The 8750-nt window shown below is 35.3% G+C and overlaps 1 long non-coding RNA gene across 1 annotated transcript; it reads left to right on the top strand.

Moving 5' to 3' along the window:
* Positions 1-805: 805 nt before the first annotated feature.
* Positions 806-2221, top strand: LOC122004530. Its single transcript, XR_006118231.1, has 3 exons — positions 806-828; positions 1870-1937; positions 2136-2221. It is a non-coding gene; the product is annotated as an uncharacterized LOC122004530 (long non-coding RNA).
* Positions 2222-8750: the final 6529 nt, after the last annotated feature.

Genomic DNA, 8750 nt, shown 5'->3' with positions numbered 1-8750 from the left:
GATGGTAATTATGTGCAGAGTGGCTATGATACTTTGTAGTTGAAGAAAAATTCAATTACTTTGATGATCATCTAGACTGAATATTAATGCTTGCATTTTTAATTAGGATAATTAATTTGTAAATTTAGCATGAATTCTTACTATTCTAATGAATCTAATACAAATTTTAAGTGTTAATAAATACATGTACATACTTTCAATTTTATGACAAATTTAGCACATTAAATCTAAGGTCCATACTGGGGAGGGTATCATTTGGTTGTCGTTGCATTTGAGAAGTCAAACAATGCTTCACTCTTAATCTAGTCATTTCTAATTGCTATTATATATCTGACAATGCTTTCACTCTTAAATCTAGTTGTTTCTATATACAATGTCTGGTTACTCTGGTGATTATCCATTACTCTGTCTTTGTTCATTTTTAATTCAGTTGTTAAGAGGTGTAAACAAACTTATTCAATCACATGCATTCTACCAGGTTGGAGCTTGGTGAGACCGAAATGTAATCTGCACGAGTAGATAAGGGCTTGCTTCATGCCTGGCGAAAGAATTCTTAGATTCAGGTGCCAAAGTTGTTGTCTCAGATGCACTAGTAAGGTGCACTAGTTCTTGATTCAGGTGCACTAGTTGTTATTTCCTGTTGCTAAGTTGGTTTTATGTATTCTTTCAACTATCAAGTTTCTTTTATGTTTATGCTAATTCTTTCCACTAATATGACATGTTTTATGGCTTATAAATTTACCTCTTTTTGTTGTTATTGTTTCTACAGGATTTGTGTGTTGGGCTTCTTAGACGCTACATATATAACTTAAAGGCTTTGATCATTAAGTGAGTATTTCTTTTGACCTTCTTGTTAAATCGATTCATAACCAAGTTAATTATGATTTTGTGAATTTCTGAATCCATCTGAATAATTCCTAATACGGTTTAGGATTTAGGATAGACCGGATCCGGAAAGACTTTGCCAATTGAGTGACAAGCTCATTGATTATTGGAGCTATTACTAGGGTGATATAGTAATTCTAATAATTAATTAGTCAGTTGTTTTGTTCTTTCCAGCAAGAGATCTGAATGAAGTTTCCAGCATATATATGAAGAAAAAAAATCTTTTGGGGTTCAAGCTTGCGTGCCCGATTACGAGTTTTACAATGTCGTTACTTTCTCTGATTTTTGGAATCCATTAGCTGGACCTCTTCATTCCTGTTTCAGTAGATCCTAAACATTCTTGGTCTAGGGAAGAATTTTAACTAGAAATAAGTTTAGTCTCACTTGACTCCCATAAAGATTTAGATGCATATTTCTACCCTTGAAAAGTTTGCAGATCCTGTAAAAATTCATTGGCTTAATTCAATCACAGTTTGAAATTGTTCCTACATTCCAATTGTTGCTAAACTATTTGCCAAGAATTTCTCTTTGTTGTTATTATGTACAAACAAAATTAGAGGTAGACAGAAACTCTTCACCTCTGCAATCAAAATGATGGAAATTGGAAAGAACAACAACTATCTTTCCCATATAATTCTCTAATCTGAATGGACTATCTTATCCTATTGATTGTTATGGGTGCTAAAGGGAATATATATCTCCCTATTACTAGCTTGGCATATGATAAACAATTACTTTTGCGACTCTTTTACAACATTATGAGGTCAACAAGCATTTAAACAATATTTGTTTTCCAATATAATCTCACCACACAAAACAGAATTAAGAAATTACTTTGATCACATATTACATTCAAGCCAAATGTTATACAGGCTTGATTTTGTTTTATTGTTCAGAATACTGTGGAAACAAAAACAATATTGCATCATTTAATAATCTTCAAATGACACTCTAACTGAATTCTGGTTTTGGTGGCATTTGCAGGTCCATGATGCTTCCTTCCAACATGTTGATAACCATGCTAATTGAAGGTCTATTTTCTGGCTTTATCTGTATGCACCATAAACCCATTATCATCATCTTTTTTGCAATTTCTTTAGTATTAGGATTAGCATCAGTCTCAGGACTAACAAGGCTGGTATCAGGAGTGACCAAATCATAGTACTTATCAAAATTATCATAAACCCAGTCTGGTGTTAGATTGGGTTTATGACAATTTTATGTGCATATGTAATTTGTATCATCTTCAGGAACTGGCAAATGGTCAAAACAAGTTTAATAATAAGGAGCACACATATAGCTTGATATCTGAATTGCTTCCCTTGCTGAAACATATCTATCATAACCAATTAAATGAACTGGAAGTGAAGCAAGGGGATCAAGGTAAGCTTCAAAACAATTGCCTAGTTTCTTCCTCCAGTTAGATATCCTCTTGATCGATCTATCATCCAGAAGGTGGATTTTCTGGTGTACTTCTTCGAGTATATGAGCCTCACAATGAGCTTGTTAACTGGTATGTCTTCACATCTTTAACACCTATGAGAATTTCGTAATTTGCTATGTTTCTGAAATCATGGACATAATAACTAAATAATGTGTCCTGACCCTGTTTCTTAAATGGTCATTTGTAAACTTGTGCCTCTATTTTGCTTTAGCAAGTTCTAATTTTTAGGTCATATTCTATTCTTTGTTATCGTCTCATCATGCATTAAAATGTTCACTTGATTGATATTGTTTTCTTTTCTTGTTTCCCCCTTGGAACCAATAATTATTGCAGGACTTCACTAGTGGATTTTCACAGAAGTTGCTCAAATTGCTCTTACAAACTTTGCTTAGATTGTTGCAGAAAGATAGTAAAGGGATCTGCTTCTCAGACACCTGCAATTGATTCCTCCAAGGCTGGTAGGAGACAGAGGGCAAAGAAGTATGTCATCAGAGAAATTATTGGGAAAAGACGGAGACGCTCCACAGGCGAGCGACCAGATAACTCATCTTTATCCACCGTTGAATCTGATAGCAAGGCTAAGAATCATGGAAGCAACATTCCTTGCCCACCCAAGGAATCTGGAGGTTGTGGAAACGGTCTTCTTAAGTTAAGTTGCAGCATACTATTTGTTTGGTCTAAAACGGACTTCTCTTCTCTCTTTCAACTATGATTTTTAGTCTTGGTTTACTAATATATTATTTATGTGTTTTTACAGTTTACAAATCTTAAGTATTCCAGAGTTGAAATTGATGAAGTGCGGTTCGAGTGGGCTGAATGCATGCTAGATTACATTTGAAGTGCGGTTCTACCTTGATGTGTTGTTAAAAGAATGTTCTACCTTGATTCTGATATCTATTAGCTTTTGATGTAAAAAGAATGTTTGTGTATTTTATGGATACTGTTGTAAGAAGATTATTTATGTAATTTGTGAATATTTGTGTAATTTATGAATATTTGTGTATTTTTTTGTTACTGTATTCATTGTTTTGGAAATCAATGTGCTGTTAAAAAATATCGATTTTACATTGGTTCTCCACCGCTGCAAAACCGGTGTTATTAACTAATATTACATCGGTCATATACCGCTGCCAAAACTGGTGTTATTAACATATAATATTATATCGATTTTACACCGTTGATGAAATGATGTCGTTAAGTCATACTACACCGGTTAATAACCGATTCGAACACCGGTGTCGTTAAGTGATACTACACCGGTTTTAACCCGATGTCTAAAATGGTAGACCTTTTACATCGGCTTCATAGACATCAGTCGAAAATGAAATAGACACCGGTGGAAAACCGATGTCTATGAGGGTTTTTGTTGTAGTGAATGCAACTAAACATAACTAACATAATGAATGATCTAATGCATAAGATCATGACCACCCATGACATAATAAATATACATACCCAACTTAGATCTAACACATAAGGTCAAGATCGAAAATGACATAATAAATGCACATACCCAATCTGAAATCTACCCATATGGTATAATGATCAGTAAACTCATCGAGCATCAGCAACAAATATGCTCGTAACACCTGAGCAATATAATTGACAGCATATACATGTATAATAAATGACATGTATGAAGCATGATAATCATATGCAACAATCATAGGTCAAACAAGTGTAACATATCACAATCACATGTAACTAGTATCTACTAGACATGTATGCAAATATATCTCCACAACACGCATCATATGCAAAATGCACGTGCATGTCACATAGTCACCCTCGCCACCTCTCTAGACACCATGACCCCCGTATAACTGAGAGATTTGGGTCCATGACAACTATACTACCCTCCAGATACCACTATATCACGGCCGAGGCAGACAGTTTGCTAAGTAACTATCTAGCTACATAGCATTAGGGTCCCTAACTACTCATAGCTCTAGCCCCTTGACTACTATATCTTCTAGGTACCACTACTCATGAGTGGCCAAAGCTGACAAAGTATAACACTGAGCGGTTAAGTGAGCACGACATGACTAGCTTCACTCTTAGCTACCACTCTCCCACAATGGCCGAATGGGTAGCTATAAATGACTGACAATTCTCTCACACCACAAGGGAGACTTTGGTTGTCAACATGTTGTACAATCATGGATATGATGTAAATAATCATAATATAGACACAGTCATCATCAATGCAACACCTCAATCCATCATAAATACCTCTAGTACAATGATCTATCTAACACATATATCTATAGGTATGGGTAGATCCAACTAGTGTCTACTAGACAACAAATACAATAAGTAACAACACCAGACGTGTACACACCGTACACATACGCACCTTACAATGTGGTATAATCAACACGATATTTCTAATATCACACCGGACACATAAGATCATCAACATAGACATTATCGACATGATTCCTTCAATAATACATATCATAGATATAATCAACATGGTTCCTCCAATAACAAACACTAGACATGTGTACACATACAATATGCAAATGGACAATCAACCAGGTGACTCTTACAACACATACCAATCATGTGCATCTTAACATCAAATGCATAATCAGAATGTTAACTCAGTCAATAAGATATCACATACTATACATACTCTACATGTAAATATATAACAGAGTATGGATATCCAAAAGCTAAGACTGTATCTGAAATAAATAGATCATCTTAAAGGTCAAACACACGTATCAAGCAGGATAATGATACAGATAGATTTAAGGTAAAGCAACCTAATCCATCAACCAAAAATAACCATGGACTAAGTTCAAAGAACTAAAGTGGTCAAAGAAAAAATACCAACCTTTATTTATAGATCATGTCAAAATAAACTCCACGTCGAAATGTCCATCTTAAAATCAGAGTCATGCATCAATGTATTTTATTTAGCTAAATTCATATGAATAAGATATCTAAATAAAGTCCTTAAGATTAATTAGGAAAAGCCCTAACCAAACTATCATTAATTAATATGACTTAATGATTAACTTCAATTAATCCTCTTTTCCTTCACATAATACTTTTAACCATCTGTTAATTAATCTAATGATTCAATCAAACCCATCATGAATCAGATGGTACATCTATTCTTAATCCACAAACAACTTCCTTTACATACTCTAATTATCCAATCAAGTTTAATTCCATCTTCTACGAAGCATCATGAATCAAGTCTACATAATTCATCCATCTCAATTAATTCAACCCACAATAAATCCAACCCACATCACATAATTCACATCCAATATAGAAATGGAATTAACTTTAAAACTCACCCAAACCATATGCTCACTATTGACTTGCGGCTAGAACAATTGGCCTCGGAAAACTATGGCCAGAGCTGGATGAATTCGCTGCCCTACAAATCACACATCCCAAAACAAGATCAATACATCCACATCTGAAAATTTAACCTTAATTCTTGTTCCACAACCTTTAAACTAATAACTTACCCTTAAATCAATCTCTATTTTCCAACCAAAATAATCATGTTTGGCTGGGACTGCGCTGTATGAAAAATTTAGGCCAGAAGATTCATATCGGATCCAAGAAAGAAGTCTAGTACAAACTCCAAAGATAAGGGAATAGTCGGAGTAGAAGATCTGGTGGCTGCGGCTAGACACCCGTGGCCAATCTCCTCCTTGAAGTCGAGTCCCTTAACAAGGAAAGGATCGAGAGTGAAGGCACTAACCAAAACAAAGATTAGCTGCAATGGTGTGGTCCAAAGGTTGGAGATGCGGCGACAAGAGATCAAGGCTAGAGCTTGAATCTCCCCTAACGATTCCTTTCTCCTGGCCAAAGGCAGCGTGTGCCACTCGGGTGAAGCGAGGTGGAAACGATGGCGATCCGACGGTGGCAACCAAAACTAGGGCACGACTTCTAGCGATCAGCCGATGGGAAGAGGACTCGGTGATAATAGATCTCCCCTGGCCGGCGGCGTCGATTGCTGGTAGCTACTGTGTCTCGCGGGTTGGAGCAGCATGGCAATTGGTGGCCAACATTGGGCTATGGCAGTCGGCAATGACGCGGAGAGGTAAAGGGAGAGGGCTTCGCAAGAGAGAGAGATCAGGGAAGGGGAGGAAGAGCATCAGGATTAAAACTTAGATAACAATCTATTTATATACTTAGGATTTAATTAACTTAACACAAAGTTTACTCCTCAATCAACTCCCAACTAAAATGGGTATTCCAAATAGGCTTTATCTAAGCCTAATAACTCTATCCTCTTAAACTTATCATATGAGCTCTAATTAAATTTTGAAAAAATTCTAAAAAATTATTGAAAATCTAATAAGGTTATCCTCCAATAACACCTATTATTTAATTTATCATATTTTATATCATGACTACATCATGGTCTTAGTAAAACAAGATCTAATTAATAATGATATATTATTTCAAGAACTAACTCTATTTTGCAAGTTATTTGTTGTTATTTAGACTAACGTGTCTTACAAAAGTTAGTTGGCAAAAGTTCACTTCTGGATGAATAGTACTCGAGGCACCTCTGAGCTGCGTGAAGGCGCCTCAGAGTGAGATGTTGGTGCCTTTGACAGGGCGGAGGTGTTAGAGTGTATACTAAAAATCTAGCTTTTTATATAAACATTTATTTTGAAATAAGAATCACATTGGTCAAATGTTTGCATTTATGCTAAGTATAGTTGTCCATTTAATTTATATTGCAAATAACATGATGTGAGGAGACACACAGAAGATCATGTTATCAGTTCTTTATAAATTATAAATAGTAGTTCACAACCAAGAAGAAATGGGACAAACCATTGGAGTGGTTGTAGTGTAATTTGCTATTAGTTTATCTTAACTATAAAATTACACTAGTACACTATGAGTGTATTGAGCAGAATCATTTGAGGTAGTTTCTTTTTATACTGACTACATAAAAAAAAACAAAACCTCTGTTATTATGAAAGTGTGTACTCTTAATCATGATATAATAACAAGCACATATACTTAATATTTATTTCTTTAATTTATCAAAGGGTGCGATTTAGTTCGATAAATCAATAGGTCCGATAAGTTGGGAAATGATATTATTTATATGGTGTGTTGTTGATTATAGAATGAAACTGTGTCCTAGTAATCTAGGTTGATGATGTCCCCTTGAGGAGCTCATAAGGATTGTCATGTAAACCCTGCAGGTGGACTTAGTCCGACATGATGATAAGGTTGAGTGGTACTACTCTTGGAGCTAGATATTAATTGAGTTATCAGTAACTCATTTAATTAATAGGCATTCAATATCTTAAACACAAGGAGACTAACACACTCATAATAAGAAGGAGCCCATATTGTAATATGGGATTGGTGTGGTAGTGCAATAATAACTCTTTAGTGGTATGAGTTATTATTGATGAACTTGAGTGGGGTGTTCGAGGCGAACACGGGAAGCTCAAGCTCATTGGGAGACCAAAACCAATTCCTCCACTCGGTCCCTATTGTAGCTTCTTATTTATAAAGTCTTATATCCACTTAAAGCCAAGCTTCTTACCCATTTTATGGTGGTCGGCAAAGCCAAGCTTAGAGCCCAAGCTAGGGCCGACTAAGCCAAAGAGGGAAGCCAAGTTTAATGGTCGGCCAAGCTTGGAGCCCAAGCTAGGTGGCCGGCCACATTAAATTAAAAGGGTATTTTAATTTTAAAATCTTTCCTTTTGTGGAAGTCATGGTTTTAAAAGAGAGTTTTTTAAATTTTAATCTCTCCTTTTATAGCTTTCTACAAAGGATTAAGAGAAAGGTTTGATATCTTTCCTTATTTGTAGTTAAAAGGAAGATTTTAATTTTTGATAAAACTTTCTTTTTTTTGTAACCATCCACATGTTTTAAAAGAGAAATTTTAATTTATAAAATTTTCCTTTTATAACCAACAAGGGGATTTAAAAGAGAAAATTTTTTATATTAAAATTTCTTACCGGAATCAAATAAGGAAGTTTTAATTTTATGTTTAAAACTTTCCTTATTTGGAGCACAAGTAGGTGGTCGGTCATGACTAGTATAAAAGGAAGTTTTAATTTTTTTTAAAAAAACTTTCCTTTTTAGTCATTGGCAAGGAATATTAGGAAGTTTTAATTATGTTTAAACATTTCCTTTTTTGCCAAGACCAAGGATTATAAAAGAGAATGAGGGGGTGCCTCACCTTAGAACACATCTTCTATTGCTCTCTTCCAATCCCTTGGTGGTCGACCCTATTCCTTTTCTCTTCTCCTTTTGTTTTCTCTCTTGGTGGCTGGTAGCATCTTGTGTGGAGATCTCTGGGTGGTCGGTTGCTTGAAGGAGAAGAAGAAGAAAAGGAAGCTCTCTTGTCTAGCATCCCTTGGTGGTTAGTTGGTGGCCGGATCTTGGAAGCAAAGGAAGAAGCTTGGGTGGA

This window comes from Zingiber officinale, chromosome 1A, assembly GCF_018446385.1.
Source record: "Zingiber officinale cultivar Zhangliang chromosome 1A, Zo_v1.1, whole genome shotgun sequence".
NCBI lineage: Eukaryota > Viridiplantae > Streptophyta > Magnoliopsida > Zingiberales > Zingiberaceae > Zingiber > Zingiber officinale.
The sequence above is the reverse complement of the archived record's forward strand: the minus strand, read 5'-3'. Positions and strand labels throughout refer to the sequence as shown.